Genomic DNA, 15,664 nt, shown 5'->3' on the forward strand with positions numbered 1-15,664 from the left:
TGTTCCGTGCCTCGCCATTAATCGGTACAACATGGGCTCATTGGCTCTGAGTCAGTATAATGTGTCTGAGAAGGGTATTCATGCTTAACTGCGGCATGGTATCTCAGTAAGCCAGCACAATAAAACCAGTTTAAGTCTGGGCATGCCACGCATGCATTAATACCCACGCATGCATTAATACCCACGCATGCACGTCGTCATTTGAGCGAAAGATGTTAAAGCCCATGTCACCTCACCTCATCCTTACCTTCAAATAACGCGGGAAGAGTCGATAATATATATTCTAAGAAACCAACGTATCGGCTCAGGTGCGCATTGTACGGGGCATTTCCATTGACTGGATATCTTACTGGCGTGACGGTTCGCAGTATTTGTCTGTTACGAGATACACGCATTCACCTCCAGTGACACACGTATTGCTGAAGGTCAAGGGTTTAGTGGTGACGCTGGGTTTCTTGCACGGGAATTCCGAATCTAAATATAACTTCCTTTATGGGGTGAGCGTCGGCGAATGACGGGTTGTTCAGGAGGCGGTGTTTCTCAGAACCAGTTTAGATACCAGCATGTAGGGGCACAGTGTGACGATAAGTAATAGATTCAAGGACATACGATATTTAGGTTTGGTGAATAAACGATGTTACTGGATTTCATCACGCGAGCCCTGTTTACGGGCCACCCCGGGACTTGCGTGTAGGCTGGAAAAACCAAGACCACATAATCTCTACTGTATGAATCGAAAACATGTGACATGACACGTGAAGGTGATCCCATGGTCCAGATGATGAGGAGGAGGAGAGAGAGTCGACGTGATATGTTATATGTATGGACAGAGAGAAAGAGAGACAGTGGGAGAGCGGAAAGTATATGTATATATCTACATGTATATGTCGAAAGAGAGAGTTGGGGGAGGAGCGATATGTATATTTTATGCTGAGAAAGACAAAGACATGAGAGAGAGGGAGAGAGAGAAAGAGGGATATGTATAAGAGTACGGGGAGTGAGAGACGGGGGAAACAGATAGGAAAGATACGTATATTTGCATAGGGGTGAGTGAAAGACACCGAGAGATAGAAAGGAGCGGAATTAAGGAATGTGTATGTAGAGAGAGAGAGTAGGAGCGATATGTATATTTGTATGATGACAAAGAGAGAAAGGGAGAGGAGATAGTGGGAGGCTTGTGAATATATGCTTGGAGTTAACCCAAACACCCTGTCCTCACGGACGCACCAATTCCTCGAGAACTGGATGGACACAGGACCGCGCCCTTATTGCCTTACATGGTCACAAAACAAGACTTTACTGCTGGTGAATGATGTCCATTGTAAATCAGTTGCAAAACCCCACTGAGTGAAATATTCTCCCGGATATCTACCACAAATATATATATGCACCACGAGGGCCATTGTTCTTTTACAGCCTGTGCCCTAAACGGGGATTACGTCGATTGTTAAAGTTTACGGTGCCCTCTTTGAATTCAGTTACTTGGAGCAGAGACGATGAACTTCTATAATAGACATAACTCCGAGAACCTATCTGAAGTAATCAAATAGGTATGTTCAAAGTATGTTCAATCTGACCACGTTTTTAATCGTAGTCTGTTGTGTGTATGTGTGTGTGCGCGCGCGTGTGTGTGAGCGTGTATGTGTGTGTGTGTGTGTAAATTCACCTGGGGTCCATGCACGTAACAAAAGTGTTGTAAATCCCCATGGTCCCTAGGTGATCTACCTTCATCTCTTGGCATCCTATCGCCTATGTCTATACTGTTGCAGACAAGCAATAATGTGTTATGGTTATATGCCGGTGTTAACAGGAAATCTGTGATAGACTTCTTATGGTTGTCCTTTGTAAGTATAGTCATTTCCTTTGTTTTTATTCATTTACAAATTTACGAATGTCATAGTCACGACAAGGCTGAAATACTGCCGTTATGAGTTTTAATTTTTTTAAAACTTTTTTTAAGACAGTCACTATAAAGTTTGTGGGACAAGAAACATTAGTTCTTTCGGAAATTGTCTCGTGAAACAGACATAGCTAAGATATTTTCAAGTTTAACCGTGGTGAATTGCCACCGTTATTATCCCCTGGTCATCCCAAATGGTATTCAGTGATATGCCCGATAGCGTTTCAATGTCCCTTCTCCGCTTGGGTCGTTGAGGCCGGTCTCATTTTCCTTGGCCAAGGAAGGGATAAACACAAATACTGGATTGTGATTGGCATCAATGGTGCAAATACTGGATTGTGATTGGTTGCAATGGTGCAAATACTGGATTGGGATTGGTTGCAATGATGCAGTCATAATCCAGTATTTACTTGCTAAATGTTCTCAGTAGTAAGTAGCTGAAATATTGCGACGTCAACCATTCGTAAATAACTACATACTCACTTAATATTCTCAAGGTAATAAAGAGGCGGCAGATTTAGTTTTTTAGAAATATTCCTGCAATAATAATGTGTGTGTGTGTGTGAAACCAGAAATAGCTTCACACACTTTACCCATGTTAGGAATAGCACCCGGGTATATTGTGTCTCGGCAGAACAGTCGTGAAGAATTGATCTTCAGTAACCCATGCTTGTCGTAAGAGACGACTAACGAGGTCGGGTAGGCAGGCTGGCTGACTTGGTCAGTACATGTCATCGTATCCCAGCTGTGTAGATCGACACTCATGATGTCGATCACTGGATTGTCTGGATTCTCTTGTCTCGATTATTACAGACCGCAGCCATATTGATGGAATATTGCAGAGAGTAACAGTAACATACTCAACACATTAAACCCTTCTTTAGCTCAAAACATTTGAAACTCTTGTACTAATTATTTGCTTTAATTTGCATAATTTTCAGTGTTTCGGTGATGAACAGAACGAGGTGACAGTTTCAAAACACAATTCCATCACACACAGGAAACACCACGCGTCGGGACCAGCGCATGGCTCGATACGATAAGCGGGGCCCCAAACAAAGTTCATGGTCTACGCGAAATCCTGGGATGTCATATCCGGCAATGTCCCCATTTGGTGCAAGCATTAACCCGAGGGTCACCCAGATAAGGGGGCACCCACTTCCTGATTCAAGCCGTGCACGGCATTATAAGACGCCGCGACACCCTACACCGCGTCTTAATAGTACACCATACAACCCACGCCACCGAGGCGTAGTATCTGTCTATCGTTTGGTTTTTTTGGGTTTTTTTTGTTTTTTGTTTTGTTTTTTTTAAGTTTGCAAACATGATTAAGAGGCGCAACAGATCGTTTATCAGCTTTGTGTTTGCTATGGCGAACTAAACCCATGAACACGGGCTCGAACCTTATATTCTCCACGATGACATGTCTCGCTTTTGCAGAATGAGTGAGTTTAGTTTTACGCCGTTTAGCAATATTACAGCAGTATCAAGGCAGGGGACGCCAGAAGTGGGCTTTACAAACTGTACCAATGTGGGAAATCACGTCTTTGGCGAGACGATCGAGCGCGTTACCAAACTGGAATCACTTTGCCCCTAACTTTGGCAGAACGGTGCTAACTGATATACTGTTTGGTGCATTAAGCCAAAATTACTAAGATTTGTCTCTGTGCATATATCACCGACCTGTAAACGGACTCAACGACAATTTCCCTTCCGCACAAAGGAAGCTATGCAAGCTAGTCATTCGTTGATGCATATATCCAACTGACATGGACATTGTACATTAGGCTCACGTTTTGCCTCGTGTTTATACTTGGCATATGATTGAGTTTTAACGTGCTACAATGGACACCGCCGCCATCAGGGTTTAGTCAACGTTATAAACAAAAAACAGTTTAACCACCGAATGCATTACAATGCTGCTTCCAACTTCAACTATGTGGACCTTTCGGGTCGATGTAACCCGCTACCACTACATGTTCTCTTTGTGAGTGTGTGTGCTTGTCGGGTGACCTCAGTGAGCATTGATTTACGGCGTATTAGCATTAAGTCACAGTCTATTTCTGCAGTCGAGGTACAAGCCGTACCTGTTATTGGTGCGAACAGATAGTAACGAAATGCTAGAGTCAATAGCTGCCAATTCCCCCAACCCCGCCGTCCCCAGCCATTAGTTTAAATGCATTTATAGACACTGGGTGACATGAGGGTCGAAATTACTATCGGATTGTGAGAGCAGAGGGCAGATCCTGTTGGAATGCTAGCAATACGTTAAAGTCGTAGTTTCAAAGTTGCAGCATCAGTGACGTTTTAGTCTGTTTTCAACGTCTTTTTCCCAAGCGACGAGTGCGGCAGGGTAGCTCGGCGGTTAGACCAAAGACCTCGGTTCGATTCCTCAAATGGGTACAATGTGTGAAGATCATTTCTGATGTCCCCATAATTTCTAGTTCACTGCTAAACGCGAGGTAAAACCATACCTACTCACCCAAAGACAGGATCCAGTACAGATACTAAGAGTTACTTAACAAAAGCTTCGTCACTGAAACGTCATTGAAACAAAGGAGGACCTGAAATCTTAATTGAAACCTTTAGTCAAAGCAACACTGGTGCATTATGTTTGTAAATTCTGCCAGTCCAATAATTATAATCATAATTATAATCATTATCATAATTACACATGCCGATTGAGAGACATTAGGTTCAGGCCTCTTTCAACAATATTTCAACAATAAGGTGGGGTACACCAGAAATGGGCTTCTCATATTGAACCCATGTGGGGAATCAAACCCGGGTGTTCGGCGAACGAAAAACCACAAGGCTACCCCACCGCCCCTTTTATTACACAGTGACACTGTATTAGTTTAAAGAATCTAACACTGATCCTTTACGGGATATGAGAACTGTACTCTTTTAACCAAGCAACGCTTAAGAGCACCAGTGTTATATAACGCTGAACTATAAATAATTCTTTGCTTTAAGATACATGAAAGGAAATGTACCAAAATGTTCGGGTCAAAATATGTTCAAGATCCTCTCTTATCACAGCGATAATGTCACGCACATCAACTATAACGGCGTTATCTCATGGCTTTTGTTTGCACGGTACCCCGAGAACACATAGTAGTCTTACTTTATCCATAGATAACACACGCGTTCAGCTCGTGTAATCGCCCCATATCCTCCTTGTCACATGCCTATAATAGCCACCTTGTTAAATTAATAGGTATACATCGGTTTTAATTCTGAGTATCGAGGCATTACTATTATGTAATTCACAATGAATATGTATTTTAAAAAAGCATTGCAATATCCTTATTCGTGTATTGTATTACGTATGATATGCCTTTTTCATAAAAAAAATTTAAAAAATATTACAAGCAAGCTCTTTAAGGCAATAATGACACATAACATAGATAAGCCGTCGGGCACAAACCGCATAGAGGCAAAAGAGTGATATTACAGTGAAAATGAATTGAATCACTACTTCAGCTATTCTTCTCCATATTAACCTCGATTCTGTTAACATTTACAAAAAACAAACTTATAAATGAAAGAAGCGTTATTAAACGTTACATGGAAATGGATCTATTTTTTGCGAAGGTAAGAGCTAAAACACATTTAACACAGTGTATTTGCATGTATTGCTTGACTTGCCAACGGTAAGATTTTTGTCTTATGACGAACTTCAAAACAACATCGACTACTTGCATTACTTACGGATGCAAACATATCATGAACATGAATGTATGGATGTTATAAAAACACACGAAATAGAATGTTCTATGATTCTGCAAGATGAAATACACGCTCAAACATTACCCGTAGTTCAAAAATTCAAGTCAAATTTTCAACTCACCTGTCTACTAGCGTGGGAGTCAAATATAGTGATCTGGAGTACTGAGCATTCACGTCTAACTTGGTGAGTGTTTTGACGCTTTACACGCTACAAGTAAGCCCGGTTTCTCGAGAATACTAAATGTATTCCCCAGATGTATTTATATACATCGGAATGATGTATGCGCATGCGCGAATCCCTGTATTGCACTGCACATTCAACGCTACAAATTAACTGGGTCACTTAAGTGTTACAGCATGCTTGAATGAGAACGCCATAACAGTAAATGACACTCGCCCTGAGCAAAGTATTTACGGTTGTTGTTGACTGCTGATTTGGTCGACAGTAACTGAAGAGAACAAGGGAGGTGGCTAGACTGCGTGGAGCCTGCGTTTGGTGGGCGTTCAGTATAGTGGGGTAGTGATGATTTTCATGGGGAACCATGTACAATATGATTGACCTCCTACTCCTGAAAGTCATGCGCTAAGTAAATGACTCCCCTGCATGTCATGTACAAAATTAATGCCCCCACCCCATTAATTTTTAATATTTATTTTAAACAGAATTCCGGACAGTCCCAAATACATGTACATTTGTACAAATTTGATAAATCCCTACCTCTCCAAAACTTTCTCCCTCTTTCTCTCTCTCTCTCTCTCTCTCTCCCTCTCTCACACACACACACTCACACACATACACTAACACTAACACTCACACACCCACTCTCTCTCAAACTCTATAACTGTTCTCTCATTTATGTAACAAAAGAAGTGAAGAACATTTGTAAGGCAAGCGCTTCCGAAGTCGTTTTCGTCAATTTAGCGTATATTCCTCCTATGGAAATTGGCATGCCTTGTTTGGTCCGCGTTTGTCTAAAAGCATGGCATTTTCAGGAAAATTGAAAAACATATCAGACTGAACGGAACAGGCGCGGTGAGAGCGGAAGACATTTACGCGCACCCTCCTCTTTTCAGAATAACTGTTCTCAATTTCACCTCGTTCACAATAAAAACACACACACACACACACACACACACACACACACACACACACACACACACACAAACCCATGCACGCACAAACACATCACCACCACCACACCACTAAACCTTGCCTTTCTAACTACTTGCATCCGCGCCTATGTAACTGTCAGATTCTATGTTATGATTTATTGACATCGGGTCCCTTGTTCTGTCTGAATCACAGTGCATATCGATAAATCTAACCCCTGTGGTTCAAAACTCTTGCAAACAAAGTATTAATTCTTCCCCCTTCCTTATATTAAATCTTATACTTTATAGTGTCAGGTCCGGGAAGCTGGTCAACAGCTCATGCAGCATTTGCGGCGATTTCACAATAAAGACGCATTGGAACGTTCGGGAAATTACCAAAAATTAAATGAAATATCATCTGAAGTTCATGTGTAATTCTAGACTTCCTTATAGACAACGTCTGTGTTAAAGTTGGGGATGTGACACGCGGGGGCACGGAGAGGACTCGCCTCTTGCTGGTCATTTTTCTTCAGTCATGCGAGTCAAAATTTCTGATGAGATTCGCAGACTCATAGAAATAAATTTGAAACCTACGCTCTTTACACCGTTGCACATTACAAAGGTAGCCAAATACCTTTTTATGATCTACCTGCCAGAATTTAGATACAAGAGATTATAGTTTGTTTTAGACGTATGTATCCATATTCACGTAACTGAAACCTATTTCAAAGATTGTATGACATGACTGTCAATTGGTCTATTATTCCACATATCTCACATGCGTACATATATGCTCATGCTGTTGAACACTGGATTGTCTGCTCGATACGCGATTTTTCACAGACAGAAGCTATATTCTCATGTTTGTGGAGGTGAGAAGTTGACTTGGCTTTTGCTTATGTTTGAGACGGGTGTCGTCCATGGAAATCCGCACACATGTACCAGTCTCTATTTGATAACAATTAATACACACATTATAGTCGGGATCGGACAACGGAATGTTTTCAGCAAAGATATTAATGGTGCTTTCATGAAAACCAGACACGTGAAGATGAGGGTTTGAACTGGTCCTCAGAAACCCATCCTTGTTGGAAGAGGTACCTAACGGGATCGGTTGGTCAGACTCGCTGACTTAATTAACACATGTCATCGCATCCTATTTACGTAGATCCATGCACTGTAAGCAGTGGATTGTCTGGTCCACACAGACCGCCGAGCATTGCTGAGTGCCGAGTTACACAATCAACCAACCAGCCAACCAGCCAACCAGCCAATCAACCAACCATTAAAACCAGGACTGAAACGTTCAAATGATAGGTCGCCATTGCATGTGCTCTGTATATCGTACAAATTCGGTAAAATTAAGGACAAAAAACCTATCTGCCAGTAAAGAAGAGAATGTCACGATTCCTTATCTTTGTCATTTGTGTATAAGGACAAACATTTTCTTGTCAGTGTGTTTGCGAGGTGGGTGACTTTGACCTCATGTCGGTAGCGGGTGACTAAGGCCCTACGCACTGTTCAAGAAGTGGTTTCATATTCCTAAATATAAAAAATGATAAATTTTGTTTCCGGGAATTCTATTTCCCAGGATCTTTGTCTTTAAATAATCTGTTAATGCTATTACAAAAATGATGTATATATCAGTTATAAACTGGAACTGGATGGGACAAGAGACAAGTAAATATCTGCATAAATATGTCTAGCCATACATATCGAAAAAAAAACCAATTGTAACATTCAGGAGAAAGATATATGTGTGAGGGCATAAGCAAATATAGTATTTTGGGAATTGTGAGTTCAACCATGTCTGTACATGACTTTTGTTAGAGAGTTTAATTTAAAGATATGAGCTGTGCTTCTAAAAATGACACCATTTATCGTTTTGTTTGTGAGATAAATAATTTTCTTTCTTAATAGGATTATATATGCCGACGATGTTCCCTCAGTATATATTAATAATATGAATCATGCTACAAATATTTGTATTTGTATTTGCTTTGATTTTAATGTCCTTGGTCACTCTCACCATGGCCGGACTCAAAATATACGGACACGCCAGAAATTGTGATAAAACAAACTTACTCCTTTCGCCTGAAGATTGATTTGTCATAACGATATTTAATATCTCATTTATAAATGAGTTGGGATCTAGTGTCCATAGTCGCAATAGGCTCTATTTCAACAACACGAATTCTTTTTTCTTTATATAATAAATACAATACAGGTCTTTAAAGCGAATCTGAAAGAGTTATGATATATGAAAGCCATAAGCGCCCACTGTCAGTTAGTCTCATACCTCCACCTTTCCACCGTACCAGACTCACTTCCAAGAGCACACGAGCAAACACACACACACGGACACACACACACACTCACACTGTGTCTCTGTCACTTAAACACCAATCCTCCAGAACACACTCAGATTACACTGACCCATCTTGATATGATTGCGGTGTTGTTTAGATTGCATTAATTAATTTGCATGTGCTTTGTAAATTATCCTGGCTTTAATTGTGCCCTGATAAAATGATAAACAGGACACGTTGTTATGGCAATAATTAAGGGGAAAATGACTACATGAAACAGGCGTTTCGACGTTGATGTTGATAAAAGTTTTCGATACTCTGAATGTCCTCAATAAAAGGAAAGTCGTGGTATCATGCACATTTCAGCTAGACTACATTCCGATTTCAACCAGCACAAAAGTTACGACAGCCAATACCAATACTGTACCTTCTGACATTCATCCGTATAAATCAACCTTCAGCTGAAAATGGAACCGATCGGTGCGCAGATGGAATATATATTTTCGATTTCTTCGAAAAATGCAAAGCTGCATGATTCCGACAGGGAGACGTGGACATTATGGTGTGGACTGGACAAAGGAAGTGCAGTGACCAATGTCATCGGGGTAGCACGATGGTTTGAACCCCTTGAGACACGAATCATGGCTCTGGATCCGGACTCGCATATTGGATGAATACTTAACAGAATTGTAGCACTGTTGAACAAAGGCGTGGCGATGCTGATCAATGTCTGTGTAAACCACTATCTGTTGTCGATCGCTAGGACTGTGATAAGTTCCAAGGAACATATCACTATCATGAAGCATATACGAACAGACAGCTAAAAATGGAGCCTCTGATTGCGAAATTTGGATTATAGATATGTTCTCAAGTTATCCAGAGTTCGAGACAAAGAGATGTGACTCTGTTGCCGTCAGCAAGGGTGACAAGGTAAGGATTTGAATGCTCAGATGGAGACACGCGTCAAGTGTTAACCATAACAGACTATTTTAAGGTGTGAATCATGCTCATCAGATAAAGACATAGCATAAGTTAAGTCATAACGCTATGATAAAACCTAATCTTACTATATAAGATACAGTTCTCCACAATATCTCAAAGCATCAACGATGACCAGTTTATTTCGTGAGTCATTACGAAATGCATTGCACACGATTACAATAAACGTCAATGCCCGAAAATAACCAGTCTGGATTATTGGACGATGCCCATTCCATTGGACTTTACAGAGAAATAATGGTGCCAATTGTATGAATATATCACTAAAAATGATGTTATAATGTTATAATGTGTAGATCTGATATAAACAGTACAATACAATGTTACAAATGTCAGACCAGCAATCCATACTATACTATCATGATACTCGCCATATGTTCAAGAACAAAGTCATTAAATGGACGTCGCTTGCAAGAACACTAATGTCCAAACTAAGGGAGAGTGGAACTCGTCAGAGAATCAAAGCCACTATTAAGCGACGTAATAACTGGGCTGGGTCTACTTACACAATACTATCTTAGCTCTACGAATCTCGTAAGTGTATAGTCATTAAATCGACGTCACTTGTAGCAACATTGCAGCAACGCTCTACCTGGGCATTGTCAGCAAACGTCCTAAGTGGGAGTTGTCAGCAAACGTCCTAAGTGGGAGTTGTCAGCAAACGTCCTAAGTGGGAGTTGTCAGCAACGTTCTGATCTGAAGTTGTTAGAGAATCGAACACGGGATTATGCGACGTGCTAACTAGACTGAGCCCACTTACATAAAAAATCTTAGCTCCACAACTCCCTCAAGCCTATTTCAGGGTTTGGGATTTACGTAGCGCCAACATCGCTTTGAGCATACGGGCCCTGGTCTGTCTCCTAAACATATACTTGAAATATAATAATTCTTGTGAAACGTGAATAACCAATGTAAAGCTGAATATGTTGTTCCTTTCACGACGTCATTGGTTGATAACGTCCCGTGCAAACGCCCCCGAAACCCTGTTGAAATGGTCAACATCAGCCGTCATTCCACTTTTCTGTATCACATTGAAATGACTGAATATACCATCTGTTTGTGCATGTGCATATCTATAGTCTATTGACTGCGTGAAGACTGTCGAAAGATGCAACTATCAGGATCAGAATGTCATAGTAACTGACTTGGGCGAAGGAACTAATTTTATCTCAACCGGGATCATCGCTCATGATGTCATATCATTGGATTGTCTAGCCTCGCCCACAATATTTGCAAATCTCGTCAAATAACTGGAATGTTTCCAACAGTATAACAGCAGACACACATTATCTCCCTTCACTGTCTTTGACAAGGTCGCTTTTTAACAACCATTTCTCTTTCAGCCCAAATATACACACACACCCCCACCCCGCCACACACACACACACACACACACACACACACATCGTAATGACGTTGTTAGTCGTGTAGAGGAGGGTTCGAACATACCATTCAGCACTGAAGAGACTAAACGCTAAAATAGGCGGAGTTATTTCCCTTTTCGAACACAAGCAATGCAAAGTAATCTAAAACGCCTGTGCTGTAATCAAAAAATTGTTCTTATTACACAATGTACAATATACGGTTCTTGTCTTTCACATAAAAGTATCTTGACTGCAATGTTAACATCCAGAGGGTCCTTTTACGAAGCAGTCTTTACAAAGGTTAACCTCGACTTCCATTCTTTGACATTGCACTAAGGTTACCTTAGTGACTTAAGATCACCTTAGTGCTTTGCGAAGGAGGCCCAGTAAGTAAGTATCAGATAAGATCAGCTAGGTCCATTCCGAGTGATAACTGCAAATAAACTAACGAGCAAGAAACCATACCAAAATCGTTCATATTATGAAACGACAAACCACCAATTTGAAAAAGGAAAGAGTTTAATAGCAAGTGTATGGGCAACATAAACTTGCACGTAATAAAATGTTGCCCTAGAACTGGGCTTCTCACATTTTACTCACGTGAGAAATCAAACCCCTAGTCCATCTCAGTTTATAACCCAGTAATTAAAAGACGTAAACAGCTGAGTTCGTTTCCATATTATAACTCACTACTATATTGACTTTCACTCGCGGTACAAATGACTTCTTGACTTGAAGACTTGAGAAGGTCAAGTACATGTATTTTGCATGCAAACAAGTATTCAGGAAATATTTCTCTCTACTTGTTTCATTTTACCTTATAGATCGTTAATTTTTCCAACACATATTTTTCGGGAATCTGGTATTCGATTACCGAGTTTAAAGTTCCGCGGCGAAAACAGCCTAATCAATATTTACAGTAATTTATCCTTGGGTAGTAGGGTACACGAATGGCCCACTCGTCTCAGAAAAGTGAGTGAGTGAGTTTAGTTTTACGCCGCTTCTAGCGATATTCCAGCATTATCAAGGCGGGGGACACCTAAGCTATACACCTCAGTTCTAACGATACATACATCATGCTTTAAATTTAGATATTCGAAGTGAATATTATTCTTGATTTGTAAGCACCAGACACGAGGGAGGCACCTCAGAGTGGAAAATGTTTAATACCTTTATCACTGCCCACTCACTCACTCACTCTTTACAAGAATTTCCTTAACAATCTGCAAATCTGCACGTAGACCTATTTATTCACTCCAAATGACTCAATGCTTTCTCATAAAATCTCCATGCATTAAAACCACTGAAAACGAACAAACACAAGATAAATGTCCTACAGCCAAAGATAAACAAGCGCGTGTTAAATGATCACGAAGTTTCCCTACTGATAATCCTCCAATATGAGTTATCACATTTTACCCCCATAGCGACACAATACGCCTGATATGACGACCCGCGTATAATTGGATTACTTGTGTGTATTCTACCCGCTATGCGTCTACTCTGCCCGTATGTAACCTGTATTCTACCCGCAACCTGCATTCTACCCGATTCCGATCAGCTTGCTACTGTGTTCTACCAGGTCTCCTTTGCTACATCTGTATTCTACCAGCCTGCTACTTACTGTTCTGTTCTGGCACTGACCTGTAATACGCTGTCTGTTCTTTAACACTGATCTGTCTGTGTGCTACCTAAGTGTTTCTTAAGTATACCATGCTCTACTCGTGTGCTCTACAATATTATAGCCATGTGCACCGTGAAAGCATAACCACGTGCTACTCACGTGCTCTCTGAGTAATCTATAATGATAAAAGATAATCGTGTGCTGTCCATGTGCTCTCTGAAATAATAACCATGTGCTACCCAAGTCCTCTCTAAAATCATTTCCAAAGTGCTACTCGAGTGCTCTCTGAAATATCAACCATGTGCCACTCATGTGCTCTCTACAATCGTTACCAAGTGCTACTCGAGTGCTCTCTGAAGCGATTATTGTGTGCTATCCATGCGCTGCCTGAAATGATAATCGTGTGCTGCCCATGTGCTCTCTGAAATAATAACCATGTGCTACCCAAGTCCTCTCTAAAATCATTTCCAAAGTGCTACTCGAGTGCTCTCTGAAATATCAACCATGTGCCACTCATGTGCTCTCTAAAATCGTTACCAAGTGCTACTCGAGTGCTCTCTGAAATATCAACCATGTGCTACCCATGTGCTCTCTAAAATCGTAACCTAGTGCTACTCGAGTGCTCTCTGAAATATCAACCATGTGCTACCCATGTGCTGTCTGAAATAATTACCAAGTGCTATTCATGTATGCCCATCTGATCATTACATGTCCCGCATCGTAGATACTTTCTGAATTTCATGCACTAACAATGTACTTCATATATTCTACCCGTATGCTACCCGTATCATTTCTGTACTTTATATAACATGCATTGTGTTTTATCTAAATTTTGCAGATTGTATCCAGGTCTGCTGGCTTCCGTATTACCTGGACCGGTCGGGTAGCCTAGTGGTTACAGCGTTCGATCGTCACGCCGAAGTCATGGGTTCGATTACGCACATGGGTACAATGTTCGAAGCCCATTTCTGGTGTCCCCCGTCGTGATATAGCTGGGATATTGCTAAAACTGGCGTAAAACGAAATCACTCACTCACACCTGTGTTACCTGTATGTCGTTAATCTACGTGTACACTACACATGTACTACCATATGATTTCTGTAACCCCCACCCCTGAGATTCATTCATCCGGATATATACTGAACATCAAAAGAAACGCAGATTTCAAGAGAGAAAAAAGAAATCGATATCATAAAAATAAGTGTTTATGTTCATATTTCCTCTTTAAAGACTTGACAATATATGTTAATCACCATCCCTCAGGATTCATCGTACGGTTGTATTGAGCCGCGTACACCTGGTGTGAAAATGCACGAATATGGGAGTGGTGCCGAATGACTAGAATCGTAATCTAATCTAAGATGACAGGTCACTGACTGACCTTTTTTAACAAATATGTTTTTTATACTGTTATTATAAATATTCATGTTTTAAAAAAAATCATCCTAAAAGACACGACCGAACAGCAAAGAAAAGCAACTTTTTTGAAAGGCATTTCAAGTTCTATGGATAGTCAACTTCTTTATTGCGGTGGGTGCGACGTTTCGATGTAGATAACACCACTTGCTCCATACCTACATAGAAACATCGTACTATCCATGTTGACTATCCACAGAACCTGGTTTTCCTTAAAAACAAACGCAAGTTTTCAATAATATTAATGAAATATCACAAAAATAAATGTTCATGTCTATTTAAAGGCTTGACAAGAAAGCAAGAGTTGCGTTTCTTTTGTTGCTCAGTATATGGGTTCGATTGCCCACATGAGTACATTGTGTAAACCCTATTTCAGATGTCCCCTTCGTGATGATGCTAAAAACTGACATGTGCCCAAACCCTCTCACTACCACCACCCACTCACCCACTCACCCACTCACCCACCCATCCACCCATGATTTTCCTCGCGCTGCCATCTCGAGAAAGTACTCCTAAGGAATTGCAAGACATTAAGACAGAGTAATGCAATAATTAGCAGCAGGAACACTTTCGCATTCCATCTAAATGCGAAAGTAAACAGAAATCCTTTCTTTATACACGACCTATGGTAGAAGTGACTGATGGGTTTCATAATATTTGGACTGTTCCAGTGTTTATTTCTAACTCGCTGCAAGTGGCTATTTGTTCAAAAATCACATGAAACATGAGTTGTGACACAACACATGTACCCAATACTCCTGCAGAAAGTCATTATGACTTTTACATGACATTAAGTAGATTTTAAGATAAATTTCAAAATTTATCAGTGTGTTTGAAAAAATGCAGCATGCATGTATTCGAATTCTTCTTCTTTTCATTGAGCTAAATGTGTCGACTAACATCTCCAAGCTAAATTAAGCATCGCTATATACACATGACTTGGTCAAACAGATGTTATTCAAAATCAACACAACACTATTCAGTTTCAAGAAAATCAGAAAAGAGGTCAATATGTTAATCCGTTCTCTGATTCTTCTGGCTGTTTGATCACATGCCACAGTGTCATATTTTGTTTGTTGTTTAAAGCTGCACTTGATAATATTCCAGCTATATGACGGCGGTCTGTTAATAATCGACTCTAGACCAGACAATCCAGTGATCAACAGCATAAGCATCGATTTACGCAGATGAGATACAATGCCATGTATCAACCAAGTCAGCGATTCT

At 40.5% G+C, this 15,664-nt stretch overlaps 1 protein-coding gene across 2 annotated transcripts in view; it reads right to left on the minus strand.

Annotated features, from left to right (window-relative positions):
- LOC137261560 (ETS-related transcription factor Elf-3-like) overlaps positions 1-15,664 on the minus strand; it is a 34,896-nt gene that overhangs the window by 11,046 nt on the left and 8,186 nt on the right. The window contains exon 1 of one of the 2 annotated variants that reach the window (XM_067799326.1): positions 5,754-5,881. The exons of the other annotated variant lie outside the window; for it this stretch is intronic. The gene's annotated coding sequence lies outside the window, so the exon portion shown is untranslated. Of the gene's footprint in view, positions 1-5,753; positions 5,882-15,664 lie in introns of those variants that run through there. 2 annotated transcript variants of the gene reach the window in all.

Source organism: Haliotis asinina, chromosome 14, assembly GCF_037392515.1.
Source record: "Haliotis asinina isolate JCU_RB_2024 chromosome 14, JCU_Hal_asi_v2, whole genome shotgun sequence".
NCBI lineage: Eukaryota > Metazoa > Mollusca > Gastropoda > Lepetellida > Haliotidae > Haliotis > Haliotis asinina.